The sequence below is a fragment of the Diuraphis noxia genome, unplaced genomic scaffold, assembly GCF_037042655.1.
Source record: "Diuraphis noxia isolate RWA-SAM2 unplaced genomic scaffold, SU_Dnox_SAM2 contig0005, whole genome shotgun sequence".
Lineage (NCBI taxonomy): Eukaryota > Metazoa > Arthropoda > Insecta > Hemiptera > Aphididae > Diuraphis > Diuraphis noxia.
The window spans coordinates 13,450,646-13,475,082 of NW_028301715.1; the positions used below are offsets into that span (position 1 = coordinate 13,450,646).

A 24,437-nucleotide genomic window follows, 5' to 3' on the forward strand; every position below is an offset into this window, starting at 1 on the left:
TTTTATTTTTATTTTTCAGATCTATGGATACGGAAATCATATTTCAAATGTCGAGATTAATCGGCGTTCAGCTTGACCTGCCTAATTGATTGCAACAATTAAACGTCAGAAGCACGTGCATCACGATCATGATGGCGTTCTCCGAAAATCGTAAGTTGTTTATTTAATAAGCCTGGTGTTCGTGATAGTCACCGGAGAGATTATAATTTTAACAGAAATTCATTACGAAATTTAGAAAAAAATTTTTGTTAAAATGTATAAAAAATACATCAACGCGCGGTAATTAATTTCAACTCAATGTTCTGCAACAACAGTGCTACAATTAATTCAGTCAAATTAACTGATATTTTGGAAGCTTCATAAAAAAAAATTTCAAACATAATATTGTGTTATATTTAAAATTCTTTGAAATTAAACTTCAACATTTTGTGCACTATAAATTACATACATTTGTCATAGTCAAGTAACCGTATTATCTTCAATTGAATGATATATAGATATAGATATATATAGATATATATGTATATATACACGGAGGGAAGGTAAAAATACGTATTATGACTTAAAGAAAACGTAATTTTTAGTTATAAACATTTTCCATCGACCTACAGTTGTATGCAGCCTCAATAACACGGTAGATTATATTAATTGTTTGTTATTAGTCAAATAAGATTAATTTAAAGATGCGTCTAACGGAAATAACAACCAAGCATCCTTGTAACTAATATAGCTGTGCTACCATTATTGTTTTCAAAAGGTATAATAGATGAAAACAAGCAACTCGAACTTAAAAGCATTAGGTATTATATCTATCTTGTAATTACTAATAATGGTTATTCACGCATTCGGGTAAAGTCAAGTCGTCGGAGTGGCCGATTTGACCATTACAAACTTCTCGCTAAGGACTCAAAGCGGTTGTGGGGGGGGGAGATAATGTAAAATGGAATTGAACCAAAAAAGTTCAAAATCCGATTATCAAACTTATACAAGTTCGATTTGCGCACAATTCTTATTGGGAAGAACGGGTTTGTGTGTATTATAGTATGCTAGGATGTTTTTTTGAACGCACAAAAGGAAAAAACCCTAAATATAAAATTGAGAAATTATTGTTGATAAATTCTGATAATTTTTTTTCCTGGTTATAAGAAGCTGCAGACGTCGTTGTTTTATGCATTTATAAACAAACGCCTGTCTTGATATAATTGACTAGTTAAACTACTGTAGGGTTGTAAAAATGATTTAAAAAAAAAAAACACTTTACGTTTAAGTTTTGCGTGAAAAGAACTCTATTGTATAAAACTTTTTAAGTTTTGTTAAATACATTATATGGATAGGTATATATTATACATATAGTTTTTTTTGTTAGTAAAAAAAACCCATAACTTTGCAATATTCTTTGAACCATAATGGTGTCGGGTCTGTGTAGAATGATGATTCGGATAAAAATATTGAAATCAACATTTTAAAATATTAGCCGAAAGCAACTTCAAATGTTGGTATAGTGAAAAACTACACGACTATCATGTGTGACTTGTGATATAATTTAAATTGAAAATAAATTTAGACACATTTTATTTTATTTAATTTTTATTTTTACAACACATAGATTATTGGCAATAAAAAAAAAATGGTTTACATGTTTTGAATTTGTACAATATCATATAAGATTATATGAATTATTAGATTTTTTTTTATTATTGTATTATATTCACGTCATATTATTTAAATTTTTATTTTTATCTTAGCTTCTATCATAAATTATTCTTATTGTTCTCCTTTGAAACAGATTGAATAAAACATAATAAAAATAAAAAATAAAAATATTATTTAAATGATTTTAAATCAGTTTATATAATATAATTATTTGTTGTTTCGATTTTGATAGGTATAGTATCTTAAAAATCAGTGTAACACCGACATAAAAAAATAAATATTTTTCTTGGAATAAAATGGCTCGTTTAAATCAAAATACTAAGATAACACACGACGTCATGTAATCTCTTTTGCTATAACTAAAACAGTCAAAAATTAAAAATTAAAATTATGCACTGTTAATTATAATTCAAAACATAAGACGTGTGTGATATGCTCATACACCAGAAAAACGTATGAAAACGTGTATTCACGATATATTATATTATTATGTCAATGTATTTTATTGTCAGCGACACAAAAGTCGAAGAAAATGTCGTCCCCGAAATGGTGGCAATAGTTTTCCACAGCAAATCATTTTTGCATCGCATTCGTTTGAAATATCAATCGATATGCGTCGAAACGTATTTGTCTGCCGTAAACCACACGATAATGCGATGAAGTCCAACCGTATATTATTGGGTACGTGAGTGATATCAAAAGCCTAAAAATAGCTGAAGATGAGCTAAATGTTTTTTTTTGTATTTATTTATTTTTTTTTATTTTTTTGGCTGCCGGAATAAAATAAATCACAGTGGAACGTGAGTGTAAAAAAAAAGTCACCATCCATATACGAACTTTCATTACCACCATAATATATTATCGGTAACGTTTAAGTATAATAAATGTAAGTGCAGCAAAAGCCGTTTCTACAAATGGTTATCATAACGGTTTTATTTTTTCTCACGTACGTGACGTGAATATACAAACTTTATTTTTATTTCGTATGCATTTTCTCTTATAATAATAATATACGAATAACACAATATTATTTTATAATTCGCCATATTATACGTATAAATATGTCATGATAACACAGTTTTTTGGAAGAGAAATGGCTCTAACTGAAATATCTTTTCGCATAATATGAGTTATGACGAGTAAAACGTGACAATAATTACCTACCTATCTATTTAATTTAAAGAACATTTTTGTCTAGGAAATATAAAATATAAATTGCATGTAACGACGATGTATATTTTATTCGAAAACGAGACTTTATACGATTGTCATTCACCCCGCGAAGTTTTCTCTCGATTTTTCATCGTCTTGTCAATATTGTTATTTCGATAACAACACAACAATAACACTGTTATAAATATTTCCATTGTCATCTGACGACTGATTTTTGCGAAATTAGATGATAAATTCGTTAAAATAATATGATTATTGCAATAAAATTCACAATCAATAAGCTTGCGATTTTTCATATGCTTCCAGATCCAATGGAAATGTAAAAAAAATATTAATTATAGATTTAAGAAGCAACAGAATAGAAATAATTCATCAAAAATGTTTGTTTTTTAAATGTTTTTATACAGCGAGGGACGGATAAAAATAGGTATTTATATGATATAATAAATACCTGCAAATCTGCCATCAGGTCATGAGACGGACGCGTGATGGGTATCTAAAAACCATTGCTTAATACATTTGAAAGGCATTGTAAAGGCATTATTTCACGGTATTTTAAAACGAACAATTGAAAATTGCATTACGATGTCATATTATCATTATTATTATTCAACTCTCATTTATATCTCTTGGAACCACTCTATTCTATCAGTTTGGTTTTTTGTTCGAATTTAATGAAACGTACAGTGGACTTTATCCATTATATAGGTTCGTCGTCATTATTATATTTCTGTGGAAAGTGGATTTTTTAGTGCTACGAGAATAACTTAAAACTTTTTAACGCACATACACACGTCACAGTCCTAATGATTTATTGCAAATATTATTTTAAATAAATATGTATTTTTTTTTTTATTGGTACAGCATCAACAACTGAGATTATTAACTTGAACAACAATAATATTACTACATAAAAAAAAAACCTTCTGAGCTTAAGCACCAGCTGGCGTTGCATGCTACAAGATGGGTGACCATCCGGGTTTTTACTGCAAAAAATCCTTTCCACACATATATTACGTGTTCTAAACCAACCGTTCCCCTCCCCCAACAAACAGCTAATGGCTACAGTGCCGGGCTTATGGTCAATAAAAAAAACATAAAATTACTTAGACTTAGTTATACATATATTACTATGAATGAATTTAAGAAATAAAATAATCTTTTCGGCTGAATTCTTTGATATTGGACTTTGTATTTAATTTATTCGATTGTACATTTACAACGCAACCTAATCTTTTTGCTGCTGCCATTCGAGATCTCGGTGGCAATCCAGACGAATATCTGGTAGCAAAGCTCGGTCACCACACACGCACGAAAAATACGAGATATATCACATAGAACCTAAGTCATATTATTGCATTTGATTAAATGTTATGAAATCGGACAGGAACAATCGGTTAGTATAAGTCGTTCGCATAGTCTACGCTGATATTTAATAACAATATAGTATCGTCCAGATCCGCATGTACTTGTAGCGCATTGCACTCAGGATAGTACCTAATACCACCTGACCTATATACACGTCCTAATGTTTGGGAATTACCTTTGGGTTTTAATCTAGCAATTAAAGTGAGAGCGGCGACTATACCACTGGCTCAGCCTCTTGCCGCAGAGTGACTTGTTGTAATACATAATAATATATATTATTATTATTATTATTATTATTGCTGTTTCACTGCACCTCGCGTACTACGACCCAATCCCCCACCCCCACCACTTATTCGCTATATATTATTACTATTACACTGCAGCTCACTATAATATCATATCCTACCCCGGAGGACTCTTACGTGCAACCTCGATAATATAACTCGAGCCCACACACGCACACACGCGCGTCGTTTACAGCAACGACGGCAGTTTGGAATCCCGCGAGAAATCGATTCGTTTTCAAGTAGAAGGAGCACGCATACGGCGGCGCACACACACGTTTCTCGTATCGACCTCGTGGGTCCGGTGCACGGACGTTTCTTTTAATAATAATAATTATTATTATTATTATTGTTTCTCTCCCGCACATCATTTTTCACCCGCCGAAATCACCAAGTGAGCTAAATATTTTATACGCAATACAAGCTGTCCGGTGGGAAACACGGTCACCAGACGCGTTAGGGTGAAACACACACGCCCACCCAGCTGTTGTGTGGTCGCGGTGCATTTTCCATCAATTCGAGCGCGTTTTGGAGGAGCGAGTGATATTGTGCAACACGGCCGCATTGCACACGATTGCAGGCCACGACCGCCGACAATTTTTTGTCCGTGTCGATTTTTCAGTTCGTACCGCAGACGAGTTTCGATGACCGACGTCCATAGACCACTGGACGTTTAAATATTATATTTGATAAAAACTAAAAAACCCTTCTGGATATAAAATATGAAACAATTATGATCATCTGCACATGACAGAGAAAACAGACTAATGGAGTCTTGACTAAGCGCTTTTATCTACTCTTACTATCATTTTTTACCGAAGCATCGTAGTCAACACTTGATCGCGGACTAATTTTTAAATAGATAGATTTTATATATTATTATATGATACTAATATATATGTATATATGTATACATTATTATTCTCGTATTTATTTTGAAAAAACAAAAAATGATCTGTAACAGTGCTAATTCTTAAACAACATTTTTGTATAATATTCTAAATATCATCTAAACAAAATATCAACAATATTGTGCTATACAGAGTGTAACATAAACACCACTGACAGTTAAAAAATGATTAACCGAATGTCATACGCGTTATGAACATGTTGTATTTTTCGATCACTTTAATATATATATATATATTATAGAAATTGTAATCTCATCAATGAATAAATATTTTGTTCTTCAATACGATTGGAGCAAATATTAATATAAAATCATAAGTTATTTATGTTACATTGCATATATTTAATTTTTTAATTTTTAATTTTTATTCTTCAGAAGACAATGGGCCCCACTGTACATGTTCGCATAATATAATCTATATAAATAGAATAATATGTATATATATATTTTTATTGATCGTTTACAACTTCGGCAACAAAGGCCATTAGTTATTTTATTTTTTTCATTATGTTTGCTTATAGTATATATATTTGTATTTATTCATATTTAGATAATATTTATACACGATTAGCGTGGTGCTTCTTGGTTATTGAAATATTTAATTTTCTGCTATGAAAAAAATTTATTTTTAAGTATCAATATCTATTTAAAGGACAACCGCCTAATCGATTTATACATATATGTTTTGCTATTCGATATTCGTATATAAAGAGAATTAGTATGTATAAATGTAAAAAACAAAAACTATGTGAAATATAGTTATCAAAGGGAGTGCTTCGAATCCGATTGGCATTTTTTTTCAAGTCGAGCAATTTCATTGAAATAATAACTGTACTTACCTACATTTTATTTTTTAAATTTTTTTTATTTTCAGGACTTACGGATAGGATAGTGTAATTCAATATGTTTGTGGAGTTGAATTTTTCTACCGATACGATGGTATATTGCTGTTGTTAGAAACGTGTTTTTACATAATGTTATGGAAAATTATTTTTGTATATTTGATTTACGCGGGTTATTATCACGCGTTATCATTATAATTATTTATTCACAGAGTCTTAAATAATTTTTTATTCACAAAAATAGTTTTCGTACTTGCGGTTTTTAAATTGTATAGCTTCAAAATATTTCGCGAAACATTCATCATTTTAAATGAAATTATTCGGCTGAACGTTGTGTGCAAAGATAAAAATAATAATAATAACAACAGACTTTTATATAGATGATTTCGATGATTTCGTTTAAAACGATTCCGCGGAGTAACAAAATGTAGCTCCTCTAAAAATTAAAGTTATTTGTGTTTTTTTTGCCCATCTCTTTATATTGCGCGTAAATAAATAAAAAATCGAGTTTGTCATTAATCATAATGTAAAGGCAGAATTGAAACTATTCCATTTCCTCGACGGAAAAATTGAATTTATGGTAATACCGATAGGACTTTGGCGAGAAGGTAATAAATAGAATTGCGAGTTGGGCATCGTATAGACGTTGAATATTTTGCTGTGTTATATAATACGCAAAAATAAAAAAACAATTTATGAAACAAATTCGTGTATAGATTATAATATATTTTATTTTTTAAAAACTTAGATCGAAAAATTGTTTGCGTTTTCGTTGTATTTGCGTTGACGTTATGCGCCATGGACATGAATCGCTCCAACAAACATCCATCAAGCGAGGTTATTAATATTCATCAATTTTTATACTTATAATGCTACAGGTATTTATATAAAACGGATATACTAACGCATCTTTAAAATATGCACTTTTCGAATGTATTTAACGTCATTTTTCAGACTAACCATATAATATAAACATTCATCATTGCAGTTATCCTGCAGACATTTTGGAGATGAGTGCATAATTCTCCGAGGCTGCGTTTTACGATATAAACTAATCGCGTTACGTTAGCGTGTATAATAAATATTAACAAATTTTTGATGTGTATATATGGTAATCGAAATTGAAAAATCAAAACGAATCCCTTTCGAAATTTTGTCTAAAAATAAAACTATAGTTTAACATATTCATTATTTGATTTTCTAAATTAAAATATTATCGTAATATTTTTTCTATTTATAACTATAACCTTAACAAAGATGGCCATTTGGATTTTTTTAGTAGGTAATACATTTTTTTAAATTTCATTTGTTTTTTTTTAACATAGGTATATGGTTTACATGAATTCATCTAATTTTGATATTTTTAGGGAGATGATCAGCTGTCATATGTTGTCCGAGTATTGCATGAGTGTTTCTGACGGAATACTGAGAATCGCACTCCTTGTTTTTTTTTTATTAAAATTGAAATATAAATTGAAATATCACGTATTATTTTATTACTATAATCGGGGTGTTTACTATAATAAATAACACAATATTTATGTTGAACATTACAATTTCCATTGAAATAAAGGTTTATTCAAAGTTTATCAATATTCCAGGCATAAAATAATATTACTATCGATGCATTTTTTTTATTTCCGAGAAGATTAACATTTTATATTGTATAATAATTTATTATATTGCTTAAAGGTTTAAATCGTTTACAGTTTTTGTTCGATAATATTAAACGTGTCAAATGGGATATTAGTGCGTTCGAGGAGAAATAATGATCGGATATGATGATTCATGATCATGTTTCACAATTTGACTTTTTCTGCACTATTTAAAAAATATATATATATATTTATATTATTTCTTATTGCCCATCCGAATATCGTTCGACTTCAAAGAATTATGTGACTAGGATGAATGAAAACATATGGCCTGTTCACGTGTTAAACAGTGAGCTGACACGGATTAGTGTGTCGTGCCACTGTATTTATCAACTTCGAAATGTAACGGGCGAAGGGTCGGGCTTGTGAGGTATTGAATATTTTAAATTGTGTGCGTTTTACCGAGAACACGAAAACTATGTAACAGACCAGAACGATTGGGAGAGTTAATATTCGAAAACAAAATTCAATTTCATCAAAAAGATCAATCAACATTTCAATATTCAATCTATAAACAAAAGCTTTCATTCATTTCATGTTGTGTTTTTCTTGTCTTATGTAAATATTTATTTTATTTGCTTATACTATACCAGTGTGACGCACTGATGCGATAACGTAGGTATATTGTGAATATTCAACCTTTTTAGAGTTTTACCGTTTTTAAAGTATTTTACAAACCATAACAACAAAATTATATAATTTAAGCTCGATGAAAGTGGTACCTACTCAAACTTTTTATTAGTACTTAGTATCAATTATGCGGAAAGGTATGAATTGTTATTTATTGTTTTCATTTAATTTACACTAATTATAAAATATATTCAGAGTAACTATCTCAAGACTTATCCCTACGATAATATATATTTATGGCGTAAAATATAATATTTTAAAACTAATTTACTTTGAACAATTATTGTCAGATTTTTTTTCTGTGTTAAGATATGGCGAGAACACTAACTCCCAATCATTCCCTCAATAATTAATTTATGAAAAATCTGATTGTTTGAATTTTTAATAACACTTAACTTATATATTTTTTGATACCTGTCATTTAAATAGTGTCATTTAGCGGTACCAAATTATTGTTTGTCAAATGAGAATTACTGTTTTTCCAGTTAATAATTAACTAGACAACTTTGTTTCGAGTTTGATTTACCTAAATTGAATTTCAAACGAAAATTATATTTAATTTCTATATTTTACTAACACAGAAATTACTAATTTAAATTTTAAACATCGTCATTAAAAAAAAAAAAAAACTAAATTGTAATTTTAAGTAAAAGTAGGTTGGGTTTTATGAGAAAAAACGGTGTTTATGACTTACGGCAATTTTTTTAGATGGTATAAAATGCCTAAGTACTTGAAAACATGGTCCTGTTATGGATACTTCAAAATTCGAAAAATCAAAAATTCATTATTAAAGAAAATATAAAGGTGAGCATGTTTGGAGAATTGCTCTGCATGTTATAGGACATCCGACATGGCACAATTAACTATGTAGCTCGTTCGGTCAAAAATAATCGGCCGTCTCTTCTGGATTAAACCGTATTATTATTGGCCATTATTTATTATAGTGTGGACATAGTTAGGTGAAAAAAAAAATAAATAGAGGTCGTATACGTCCAGTCGTAAAGACTTTTTTTTCAAATTGATTTATTAAATTCGATTGAAATCACTTGGGGTCTTGCGTACACAACATTTTGTCGAAATAAATATTATTGAAATGTAAAGATTCACCTGGACATTGATGTCGGTTCCAAGGACGAAAAGGATCGATTTATTTATAATTTACATATTAAACTGTTTAATATGAACAAACAGCTATATCATGTACCGTTGTAATTATAACATAGCGATCACGAGGTAATGGATAAAATTGTATTTTTAGTGGCCACCGATAATATTAATAAAATAAAGGTCAATATCAAATTTTTATTTTAACGACTTTAGCGTTTTAATTTGGTATCAATAAAGGTTTATTACGATTAAACATTGTAACGCTATTAGTGCTTTAATGGTTTCGTTGTAGTTACAAAATAATATATTATTAACATTTACACTGTTCATACACTCAATTTCATATTTTGTGGTTACCGAAATCGGACTTGCAACACAATATAGTTATAGCAGACCATCGCGTGAATAGGTATTTAATATTTTATTCGCACAAACGAGGTAAAAATATTGGGTTGACAAAGAACGTGAATAATCTGAACGATATTTTAAATAAAATCGGTTAAAAAAATACCAAAGAATACAAAAGTCTTTCGTGTACATTACAATCGAATTCAGTACACGTTACCGATGTAGTGTAATAAAAATAAATCGTAGTAATAGTGTAACACGATAAAAAAAAACTCAATATAATAATATTATTATCTATATAATACTGTCGTTTTCGGATTTTCCTCAAACTACAATGTGGTCAGCACGAGCGTAGTGAGAATTCGATTCTCGATTGAAAATCAAAATACGTCCGTACCGCATTTTATCGTTTTCTATACAGAGATTATATATATATATATATATATATAGGGATGTATAATAGGCATTTAAAAAAATATTTTATTTGATACGTAAAAATAAACGATATTTATTCACCAGTAGATAGTTTTTTATGACATATTTTTTTTTGTTCTGGAATAAAAAAAATTTCGATTGTTTAGAGATACCTAAACATTATTAAGTTGTGTTTTTTTTTTTTAAACGTATCGTATGGACGTGAAATTTACAAACATAAAACGCTCATCGTCTGGTCGTGGAGAGAATACCAAACGAGTCGTTTACAATCGATCACTGCTGCAGCGCAATGGTGTTATATAAGACGATAATCTTATTTTAAGCACCGACGAGGGGCCAATATCGCGAGTTGAAGTTTTTCACATAATTTACTGTCCGTCAGTTTAGAATGATATTATCTAATTATGGAGCGCCGTGCTATTACTGCGAACGATCTGAGTGGACGATATTTGGCTTACAGCTTTGTGTTTTCGATATTTTAATAGCTACAGTATAATATATTCGTGCATTGATGATGTGGGTCAAATAGCGTATTTTCACTTGGGATTTGACATAATATTAGGAGTTGACAGAAAGAGAGAGAGGGAGAGAGAGCGGTAAAGCTATACATTTTACTGGTGATTTCCAAAATTTCATATTTCCTATCTACCTGTCTACCTATATATAATAATGCATATTTATGTATTAATATATTTGTTGGTAGGTACAGATATTATGCGCACGACCAACCAAGAGATGGGCGGTGAGGACGGCGCGAGTAGGGTCTTTGCACACATTATAATGCATTTATATCATATATATAGAGAAACGGGTCCGATTGAATTTTAAACAGTATTAAAATGCCATTGGCGTACGAAATAAATCAGATCTATAAACACGGAGAGGCTGTGTGAGGGGAGGGCGGATGCCGTTAATGTTCTCCAAGACCTTATGGCCCGCCGTTTAACCAATTCGGTATCTACCTGTAACCTAGCCAACCCAGTCGTTTGCACCGCGACCACGAGGCCCTTTTAATTTAAATATTATTAAGATCGAGAAAATAAAAATAGCTGCCATTCTGTGTCGAGAAAACAATCCTTCCTAATGGTCAACTAACTCATCGGTTCCGGCTCATACCGGTTTCAGCCATAGTGTTTGCATGATACGAAACCCATCGATTTTGTGACGGCGTGCGGCCCTAATATTATTGCGTAGGTATATATTTAATACAGTATTATGTGGCAGTCATTATGAAATGTTGATAAATGGGAAGGTTATTAAATATCATATATTTTATTGATACACAGTGATTTATAGATTGTTTGAAATTATAATAGGTCAATAAATTATAACTGTTTGAACCATTTCACAAGTTGTTAAATGATTAAAATATGATTAATTTTTAAAATTTGTATTATTAGAATAACTGCATGAAATAATTTAAAGACGTTAATGTCTTCGGCGAGTGGTTTCTTCATTCAAAATTTTTAATTTTCTTTCTGTCAATTAGTTTAATATACTCTCATCGTGTCGATTGTGTACAGATTGTGTATATTGTAATTAAAGAAAAATAAATGTTATTATTATTTAAAAACTTTTATGATTAATTATTAGGTACGGTGTACTTGGATTATAGATAATTCAGTGTTACAATTATAATTAAATGACCTATTTATATTTTATTTCTCGATGTGTTACTTTAAATCTATAGAATTTAAAATGACATAGCAATTTTCAATTTCAGACCACTTTTCATCTACATCAATTTCGCTTTTGAGTGCTTTGAAAAGGCGTGAACAACTATACAAGTGCACTGACCATATCCACGCGATATCTCAAATTGCACTTTTCACTGTCAACGTAATAGCTCACTCATAAATTGATAATAGATAATTTTTTTTATAGACTTATGCATATCATTTTATATTCAAGTCACGATCAAACTGTCTACAAAATCTGAATTAAAAACTATGGCTTGGACTTTGAAACGCTCTCAAAATGCGAAACAAGTAAACGAATTTGGACATAAATAGATCAGATACCTATACATATATTATATTATTTCGACGATGATTCATTTCAAGTTATAATATATTTAATCCTAGTTCTATAATCTGATTTATAATTATAATAACAATATATTATTATGTTCAAACCATCACGAAGCAATAAAATTAAATGTCATCATATTTTGTATTAATTGTCTTAAAACATTTGAGTTAAAATTCAGACATATTTTATAAAACATAATTTTGTACAATATATTGCTCGAAATTAAACCGAAAAAAAAATTCAAAAGAACATTGTTAATAATTGTATTCAGAGTTCACATGTATTATAATATGCAGTATTGCGATATTCCACATGGCTGTCGTTACATATATAAGCGAATGTAATACGTGACGTATTTGTTGTTGTCGTCGTCGTTGTAGTATATATTTTCTATTATAATATAGAATACAATATACAAACATATTTGTATAGATATAATAGTGTTTTTTTTTCCCGGATGTAAAAAGCTCAGACCGGAAAACGCAGAGACTGGTCGAATGAAAAATGGCAGGCAATAAAGCATTTGGGCGAGGACCACCCACTGGAAACGTATAGCGAGGTCTTAGCGGACGCACACAAGTCCAATATTAAAAGTAAATATTTACCCGATCAATGTTAGATTTCAGTCGAGGAGAATAATATAGTAATTGGTCTTCCAATAATTATAATTATAGTTTTGATTTTTTTTGAAAAAAATGTGTTGTCCATATATTCTGCTACAACACTTTTTCTGGGCGGGCCGAAGGCGTAAGGTTTTGAAACCTTTGATTTTTCATATTTTGGAGGGATAATTTTTCCATCTCCGAAGAAATATTATCAAGAAAAACAGTACGATGACGCGCGAAGACAAATATACTTAGACGAGCTTCGTTTTAGCATCGATTGTGTTCTTTGAAACGTTTAACGAACGTAAAGATATATCACGTGATTTTTGAATTAAATATAAAATCAAAACGGCATCATGAGCCACTTAATTATCATTTTGTCACTTTTTCGTTTTTTTTTTTATAGTGATTTTCACTTTTAAGATGAATGAATTTATTGTCATGTACAAGAATTTATGGAAAGACCAACACGAAGCTCTCGATAACATTTTTTTTTCTATCGTAAATAATATTGTCAGAAACTTAATCAGCTGATGCGTTGTTGACTGAAGTTAATGTTTTTATTTTTTTTCTCTATCGTTTTCATCCAACTCAAAATTTAAAAATTATTAAATGGTATACATTCTATTAAATTCACAAGCTAAGTTCATAAAAATCATATTTACCGAGTCCTAAACTACCGAAGATTTTCAATAGAACCAAACGTGTGTGTTTTTATTCGAGGCACACAAAAATGATAAAATTTTATGACTACCTAGTCATATAATACGTGTTAATTATAATACTATCATTTCACCAAAAATTTCCGAATACGATATGTGTCCTAACTTTACCGATGGAAATCATTTGAAACTCAAAAAATGCGTTCTCGTACGTATATTGCGTATGATGATAATTTTATTTTTCCTATTATATTATTGTATTTTTTTATTTTTTTTTGTACGTGCTCTCGTTATACGAATACGACCAATCTGTTTTTTGCATAATATCTATTATATACGTCTTGTATTATGGAGAAGGGCTTTAATACGCGATTCTATACACATTTCTGTTGTTCGGTGAGCTACAAAAGGAAGATGGTACAACTTGAATATGACTAGTTTCAGTTGAGCGTTCATACAAAAATATAAACCGTATTTTACTGACTTAAATTTTAAAACGAAATAATATATTTAAAAAAAAAAACGGCAGTATTGTTTAACTCATAACAATGCATTCGAGCCGTTGAGTATTACTATTTACTCGGAATGTAATATGAATTCAAAAATATAATATGATAACACAATATGTTTTTTATGGTTTAAAAAAAGTAGTCTCTTATTACTCATGTTTATTGTTTACTGAAATTGAAAATTAAATACTGAAATCAATAGAACGCGATTTGTGCTGTTCTGATTTGAACGCCTAAAGTATTTTTTCATTATTATTATTATTATTATTATTTTTATCATTTAATATACTAATATAATATGTTTTTTGCACATTTTATTCATGCTACCATGGTAAATACCTATTCGTCCACTTGTTCACCTGTTCACTTGTACCTAACCGTACCTATTACGGTATATCATATTGTTTAAAACTTACTATTCTATAGAAAAATAAAATCCCGCCAAAAAAATATAAACGAAAATCGTTTGATAACATAAATATTATGTTAACGCACGATAATGATAAAATAATAATTGCAGATGCCTATATATTATATCGTATATTTTTGAGTACCTGATGGACAAACATCTGAGAAATGTTGGGGGGGGGGGGGGTTGACAAAATGCGTACACTTGCCCATAATGTAGGTGAGGTTACGGTTTCGAGTATTATTTATATGACAACTAATGCGTTTTCGGGTAAACATCGAATGTGTATATCTCGTGATGCTCATACGAAAACAGTTTAACTACGAATTTAATTACTCTGAAGAAAAATCCGCTGTAGAGGTACATCGGACGTGATAATGATAATATAACTGCAGGCACGAGGTAAGTATAATGATAATAATATCATATTTCGAGAACGTTTTATTTATTTATTTATTTTTTTGTGGGGAGGGGAGTTGTAAATATTATAGTACGCTCTAATGAGCAGATTACTACAGCCCTACAAAACCCGTTTAGATATTCGCAAATATAGGTCAGGCCAGGTTAGGGTGTAACTTTGAGTATTTATAAGCCAACGATGCGATTTTCGGGTAGTCGCGGTTGAACTTATACCTCATTTTGACCATTCGAAGACATTTTCTGGTTTGTTTGTCAGCTAAAATATTTTTTCTGACCAAAACTCCATCTCAGCCGTATTTTGCTCTTCGAACATAAAAAAGCTCACCTCGAATTTTAATTATAACTATTACATGTACTTATATATAGGTATATTTCGTAAGTCGCTTCACGCAAATGATTCTGGCCGAGAAACGATGATATCAATACATTAAAATATTATGGCTTTATCTGCGTATTTCTCATTACCGTGTTACAAAATAATATATTTAAATCGATTCGCGTTAATTTTCTGTTTGACACGCATTAATAATTGATACGAAGGTATATATACTAAACCGCGTTCGAATTTAAGGGTAGAAGAATTAATATCGTCGGCCGGTTATTGGAACGGAAAATTCATCAACGATTATTTGGTATTACGTTAGCTGCCCGTGAAACTGCTGTCCGATACACTCAGATTGAGATGTATTTTTGTACGAAATCGATTAGGAGTTTACGGTGATTTTCGTTGTGTTAAATTCACCGAGTGCCTAACGTCGAACGGTCAGCGGGAAAGCGAGCTTCATAAAATTAACTACAGTTAGGGTAGAAATCATCTTCTTGTGCATAACTTGGATGTCACTCGTCGTCAACCGCTTTAAGTCTGACAACATTAACTGTCATTGAAAGGCTGAATAATTCGTCTGATGGTAAGTACATTTTTTTTCCAAAAAGTATAAAATAAAATACATTTTTATCTAATAACAATATATTGTTTTTCTGTTTCAATAATAACAATAACATAAAAACAAGTTTTGACTTTAAACCACTTTATTAGGTACGTTATGTACGTTACTTGTGATAAATTCTAACGATAACGTATATATTTATAACACACAAAGGTGTTATCAGCATAAATAGTTAAATATGACCAATATCAGTTTTGAGATTAAATCCAAGTATGGAATTCACCGACCCCGTTATTCACGGAATCGCTATCATAATTTCAAACATTAAACTATTTTAGTGCGATAACTAAATTAATGTTTAATAGAAAACTATATTGACCTACTAATCGTCTATATTAGTTATTAAATCAACAAATATTACGAGTGGTGTATAATTAATAATTTCGCAGCAAACTTAATGGAATTAAAACAATGAAAAATTATCAATATTTATTTGTTTGACGATATTTTTTTTTTACCGACGTAAGGTGGATGAAACTTATTAGTCTGCGAAAATATAGTGAAAATTTGTTCATATTATATTAAAAATAAGGCTTCCATCAGAATTGATCATATTTTGTTTTCAATAAATATAAAAAATATCATTTATTACTGTGTCACTTTTTAATATTGTTTCGACAGTGTTTTTTTTAAAATTATATTAAAATTTTAACAATAGTTTAAATAATTTGCAAAAAAAAAATAATTATGTGTTTTATAGTACCTAACTGATTTTATTCACTATATTGTATTTATAATCAGTAGTATCACCTTTCACAGTTACTTTAGATAGTTTCGTCAAAAACGAATTATAATAATTTCCCCATGTTTACAATAATACATTTTCGTAATAAACATAATGTTTACGTTTTATTGGAAAAAATAAAAATTTACAACAGTTTATTGTATTTTAAAACTTATTATTTTAAATAATTTGATTCTTATTCGTTACCGATAGCAGTTTTCGTGCATCCTAATCGAAATATTATAAAATAATTTATAAACAAAACAAAAACATGGAATGCAATAAAAATTTAACCATTACGAATCTATTTGAAAAATCCATAAAAATTATTACACTGAAAAAACAACAACTATATTTAAGCGTTTATGATTTCCACAAATCAAATTTTTCAATGTTTTTAATGATCAAAAATTAATATTAGCAATCATCATGATTTTAAATAGGTTTAAGTTTTTAGCCGTGACGTGCTCATCGTTATTATTTTTTAACTTAATATTTTAAGGTACATAATAAAATGTAAACTACTATTATATATTATAATTCCTTTAAACTCGATTTTAATATATTTATTGAATATACTATTTTCAGAATAACTCGAAGTCTAACTAAAGTTTTCTCCTGAATAATTAAGTTTCACCGTCGTCCTACAGCAAAGTTCGAGTCCACACTCAATGAAACTATTTTGCACTAAGCCTCTTAATAATAATAAATATAGTGTGTAGGTATTATATTATTTTTTACAAAATATATCACTAGATTAATTCTATTATAATTTAAAACAATCGTGTTCCTGAATATTCAGATAAATAAGTTAATATTCGGTAAGTGAAAAGTCTATTAAAAAAATGACGTACTACTCACAGTATAGTATTATTGTTTTAATTAAAAATAAAATGTTGTACATAATTTATAATGTTTGACAAAGCACCACGTGAAAATTATGTTAACGGTTTTAATTATATTGCAGTATATACTTATATATATTTAATAACCAACGCGGTAATGATAGATTATAATTAAACGAATATTTTCCAGATAACAATATTATGCTATATAATAAATGTGCCTAATCCGATTTTAATTAATTTTTTATGCAAATTACTCGATTCGAATGAAGCGATAAAAATCAAAATCATTGACGCATCCAAACGGCGGTCGTGATTTCAATTCACATATATATCTCATCTCTTCATCTCTCATATATATACATATATATATATATATATACATGAATAAAAACGGGATGATAAATTCATTCATTACAATAATAATAATAATAATAATAATAATATTAGTTTAAAATATAACAACCCAATTAGAGATCACCGAACGATTATACGAAGATTTAAACGCAACCTCGCTAACGAAGGTTGCCTGTCACGTCGCACATTAAATATTCATACGGCGGCGGCGGCGACGTTTGGATTCCGTGGAATTTTACCGATTATAGAATTATCCGACTGTTATACAATACGTCAAATTAAACGCGAGCGTATCCGACCGAACTTTGTTCCGAGTTTGTCGGTATGCAAATATCACATAATATATATATTCGCATAATATGCTTCTGACGGTTGTGTATGCCAAACAATATGTGTGTGTGTACGTACCTACAGAGTTGACGGCACATGCAAAACCACAAAAATAATAATAATTGACGTCTCTGTATGATTCCGATGCGTACAATATTGTATAGCATTATGCAAGTTTGAAGGTACATTAATAATGCTACGCATTGTGCAAAACGTTCTCAGCCTGATAGTCAGCACGAATACGAAGCTATGAAGAGTGACGGAGTGGACGGGAGAGATGGCGGATTAAATTTTTTTAAATAAAACTCCCCAACTGATGTAAATAATAATTGTAATTTGGGTTAACTCATTGTATGTTATTCTATCTTTTACATATAATTCTTAAATAACTTGTTCTTACTGTAAATTTTACAGATTATTGTACAACTTTCTAGTTAAAAAAAAAATCTTACTCGATCAGTAATAACGTCTCATCAAATCGAAAAACATTAACGGTTTTGAAAATATTTTTGTTATGTACCTATGTATTTGGGGCAGTATAATAGTTCGTTTTTTTTTAGTTTTATATAATATTTTACTGTAATCAGGGTGTATAGTTGCTTGCGTATTTAAGTCGTTTTCGTAAAAGTGTTGACAAAAATCGAGATGTGTAAAAGAAAACCAGCTTTTGTCAAAGGTGCCGTCCGTGACAAAAGAACGTCCAGCACTTCATCATTATTGTTATGATAGAACCTTGGCAGTTACTCAAAGGCTCGGGACATGAGCGCCCGGGTGGGGGAATGGGTTAGGTTCCTACGTAATTCGCTCTCGGTATTTTCGAACTGAACTTTACCATAGTTTTCAAGGCTATGTAGTATTGATCATTCATATTGCACATATAATTTTTCCAATGTAATACGACATTTGGAGTCGTTTTTCTATCATCCCTATAAAGGAGAATTACTCGTTTACTCGAGTCTATTGATTATTTGTTTTGTAGGTTTTCGACAATAATATAATATTCTCTGCGACTTTTGAACTATACACACAATGCCATAGATACTTTTTATTCACCGATTACACCTACAACTCAGTGGCCCACTCAGCGGAACCAAAACGGTAAAAAGTGAACCAAATCATAAATATTAAATTTAAAAAAAAAAAAAAATCATACATGTACAATATATCCAATCTCTACACCTTGTAATTATTGGATCTATCTAGGTTATTACAATTCCACAACACGCGATTACTCTTAAGTCTTTATAGAAAATACGATCGGTTTATACTGAAATAAAATTGGTAATTCGTACGAATAAATAGTTATTAGTAATTAGTACGAATAAATACATAATTGTGATTTTATAATTTATAATCATTGAATTCTAAATGTATTTTAAAAAAAACATACACACTTGAAATAAACATAATATTATGACTGATATTTTATTTTCAGATCGACCGTCATTCGACAAGTGATTTGGTTAAGTGTACCTAGAACTAATAACATTTTACCAGAGTGGGTACCTATGTTAATTTAAAGACAATTAGTGTTCTCTAATGAGACGATATACATAATAATCGTGATGGATTATTATACAGATTATTATACATATTTCCTACTTCAATCGTTCAAGTGGATTTGCATCGTAGTTCGTATAGTACATAATATTTACTCTACAGAATAGTTAGCTATCTACAAAATAATTTACGGTGATCGTTATTCAAACAAATTAATTCGCGGAGGAATTATTACTTCTCGAAGTCCTATTACAGAAATAATACGGTCATATTACATTCGAAATCCATTTAACGCTTAAAACAATATATATTTTATGAATGGTATTGTAATTTATGAGCAGAGGACGGAATTATATCGTTTTGCATAATTATTTGAGCTTATATGCACGCAGAACGGGGGTTTGAAATTTTCACAAAAAGTTGTGAAACGTTTTGTAATACATAAAACACATAAAAAATGGCAGCATTTTTTCTAGCATACCATTGAGAATAAATCAAAACTATTCAATAACTTATGAATAATGACTTGTGAATGAAATAAAATAATGTCAATACAATAGGCACAAACAAAAATAATATAGTGTACATTTTATGTTGGGCCTATAATATCAGCATCCGATCCGAACATCAAAAGACAACTTTATAATAATTATTGTTGATTTGTTACATTGTTGTTATTATTAAAGTTATATTTTAACGAACAATACATTTTACACGACTTTTCGGTTGAAATTTATTAAATACCGAGCCGAGACATAAATTTATCGTTACACGGCACAGCAGACGTTGATGAATGAGACTCAATCTCAACTGTAGTGTTTTCCCTATGAACGTAATATTATTATATTAAGCATTTCGAAATGATTAATTGACAATATAATATGGAACTGCATATTGTAAATAATTGAACAAATCTATAAAAAAAATACAATACACATTATACCGTCCAAATGTGATTGACTGTTGGACTATATAGCCATCTAGGTGTATACGCATTGTAATAATTCAAGGTCGACAAAAAACACATCAATATTAATGATAATATAATATAAAACGACGTTATAAAACCGAAAAGGTTAGACTATATACGTTAGGTAGGCACCTACTTATGTTCTTGAAATTCTACGCATAATATGCATGTCAAATTGAAATTACTCTAATTTACGTTTTATTTTTATTTTTGGCAAAATCGAATTCGGGCACGTCGGTCACAAATAAACGGATAATAATATTATTGTAATGGTCACCGTAGCGCGTAATACAATGATATTCCGTGAGGTATTCCCAAACGGGGTTTATCGTGAGAACGTGAGTGAAAAATGAAAAATTATATTTTATTGTACTATTATTATTATTATGGTTATGCCGTTCGAGCGGAATCGTAAATATCATTTTTGGACGAATAATAATAATATTATGTTGTTCGGATCGTATATTATTTTACAAAAAAACATTAGGCACAAGAGCTCGTGGCACACTCACTAATAATTAATTATGATTTAAATCTTGAATTTAGGAATTGATATCATCCTATGGAATCCGAAGCACACGAATTTAAGTATACAGATTTTTATGTTCCCACACGCACAATACATTAATACTTACTGAACGATTTCATTGCTTGGCGGTTAACGACATGGAATGCAGAAAATTCGTTTGACAACGCTCTAAGTTTATGTTGTGCACGCCAAAGTACAATATAACGGATTGGGAAGTACTTAATATAATATATGTCATCATAATAATTTAGAACGTATATATTATTCTTTTGTGTTTTGTAAAAAATGCGTATGATGTGTCATATAGCTATTATATACTTTTATTTTCAGATTTTCTACCTGGCTGGTTATTTTTTTAGGCGTAAAAAAATATAATAATTTATCTCAAAGAAAGGCTGAATAACAACAAGCGAATTAGTGTTTTTGTATTTTTCCATTACATCATAGATATTATTTTATCCTTAATGTTTAAAGACGACAGCGCACTTTTTAAAGATTCTCGAACTCAACGACACATTTTTTATGCAAACGACCTTATCGGATGTCCCTAACGAATTATTTAGTTTTGAAGTACATTTTATACAGTAATTAGACACTATACTAAGTATAGTTAAATTAATAATAATGATAAAAAGTTAATTGTATAATATCAAGTTATGTACTAAATGTTCTACCTTAATTTGGTTCTTATTTTAGTCAGTAGCATTATTAAATCAATTTCAGATAATTCAGGAATATGACATCACTTTATAAACAATACATACAGCTATTATCTACCTAGTAATCAGAACGCCGTCTTAGCAGTAGCTTATTAAAAACAGAATTTCTAATATTCGACATATATAATTTTGGACAAAACGTTAAGTCATGTTGTCGTTTGAAAACCAAAATTATGCGATTAGATAACTATATAATATTAGCCCCAAAAGGGCATGAGTGTGTGTGATATGAAATTAAATTTTAAGAGTATTTTTTCGAATAAAACGTCACAATGTTAATAGTATCTTACAATAAATTTCCATTCGTATTATTTATATAAAACATTTACCATAAAGATTTGTATAGTCTATTTGAGAATGATTTTTTACTGATGCGAGTAAAATGGTATACGTTTATTATAAATGTTAATGGAATATATTATTCATTTAAGAGTTTTAATTTATCGATATGTCACGACGTATCTGTCATCGATTGTTTGAATAAATAATAATTTTTTTAAAACTTCCATTACGAAAACATAAAAATACATGTAAAATAATAATTATCGATACGTTTGAATGAAACATACGTTCTACTAAAGAAATTACATACGCACCATTCAAATGGTGTGGAATGTAAAAAAAATACAAACGCAGTGGAAATGAAATAAGGCTCAATAAAATATCATCCAAACATTTTATAATCGCGATCATTTGGGATGCTCATCTACCCGAATTTAATCAAATACTCCTATAATAGAGGCGCTATCAAGTCAGACTCACAATGACTTACGGTTTTGTTTAAGCACTCTCGCAAACGTCCGAATCTAGCGTAGGTCACAGCAAAACGGTAGACGTCATCGTTAAACATGTCCGACTCGGTTCAAGTAAATACATTTATGATAAACGTGTAAAAAAATTACGTGACAAGGTGTGCGTTGTTGTGCGCTGGCTCCGAGTTAATAATAAATTGCACTTATCCGTGGAGGTGGGGGGGGGGGGTGGATATGGGGGGATGCGACGAAAGCGACGGCTTTTTGCCGGTCCATCGGGTCGGGTCCTCCAGAAAAGATTGCCGTGTAAAGAATGCAACGCGCCGTGGCGATTGTGCGGATGAGGGGTGGGCAATTTTGGCGGAATTTCAACGGGGTCGACCCAGGCCGAAAAAAAAAGAATTTTTACGTGTGTATACACCCATACACTATTATGTATATGTACAAAAATAAACGTCGAGTGCGTTAACGCGAAATACCTGCTTCGAGTGTACAATACTATATACATGCACTATAATATTATAACGACGCGGTACATAAATAATAAATTATTATTGTAATATGTACGGCGACTGTAAAATTCACACCATCTGAGAAATCACCAGAACTCGGTCGTATACGGAAAAATGTATGTATATATATAAAATATAACAAGAGCGACATCATAATATTAATATGAGTTATTGCAACGACGACGTTGGGTTGTAATGCACCCTCGACTGCTGATATCGCAATGTCAACAGTCTTGCGTTAAGCAAATAAATCAATTGTTAATAATTGCATTGCATAATACCGTAATATCTTATTCCAAACATTGATAATATATTATGATAATTTGTAACACGGCGCAATGCTTAGGCAAAATAGGTACATTTTCGCGGTCAAGAACATAGTATAGTGAAGTAGGTAAGTATTAACTCCTTTGACCAAGATATTAATGAATTTTATCAATAGACGTTTTACTACCGTGTTTTTTGATATCTCGAAATCAGTTGATCATGCGTAATGCGTGACCCATGACCGATCCAATAAATTATACCATTGGGCTTAGGATGATATTTTGTTTGAAAAAAAAAATAAGAAATTTAAATATGTTTTGTCACCGTAATCCTTTTTGGAGTAGTATTCAATTTTTGAATTCATCACCATTTCTGGTAGCAAAGTGGATTTATTTACTCGTTGGGGAAAGATTATGGATCAAAAGTTCTAGTACTGATTTATATAATCGGGGGAGGGGGTGATAGAGTAAAACGGCTTTCATGCATTGGCAATTTTTGACCAATGTATTTTTATTTAGGTACTACTAATAGTAAGTTGTAATGTAACTTTTCTAAACTAATGATTACAAATTTGGAAATTTTCGGTAAATACCTATACTTATTAATCATAAATAATTCAAACTTTAATTAGGGTTTCCTGAACTCTAAAATATTATGTTTATTTTATATAAGTGTAAATCATTGTTACTATAAGTCTATAGTCCCTAAGTGAATTTGTTGGTTTTAATTATTATAATAACAACGGACGGAATTCAATGGTGGAATCTATGCAAAACGTTTTTAATTCGGTTAATACACATTCTATGGTACATGTTATTATTTATTGTCACACACAGGTCAGTCAATCGGTTACATTCTAAAACCATGTGGGACTAATGTGGACACAACACGACCTTGAACCAAACACTTTTAAAAGGCAAAAAGCCTAAAAGGAGTCGGAATTC

At 30.0% G+C, this 24,437-nt stretch overlaps 1 protein-coding gene across 2 annotated transcripts in view; it reads right to left on the bottom strand.

Moving 5' to 3' along the window:
• LOC107162117 (atrial natriuretic peptide receptor 1-like) overlaps nt 1-24,437 on the bottom strand; it is a 298,392-nt gene that overhangs the window by 39,603 nt on the left and 234,352 nt on the right. The gene's annotated exons all lie outside the window — the stretch shown is intronic.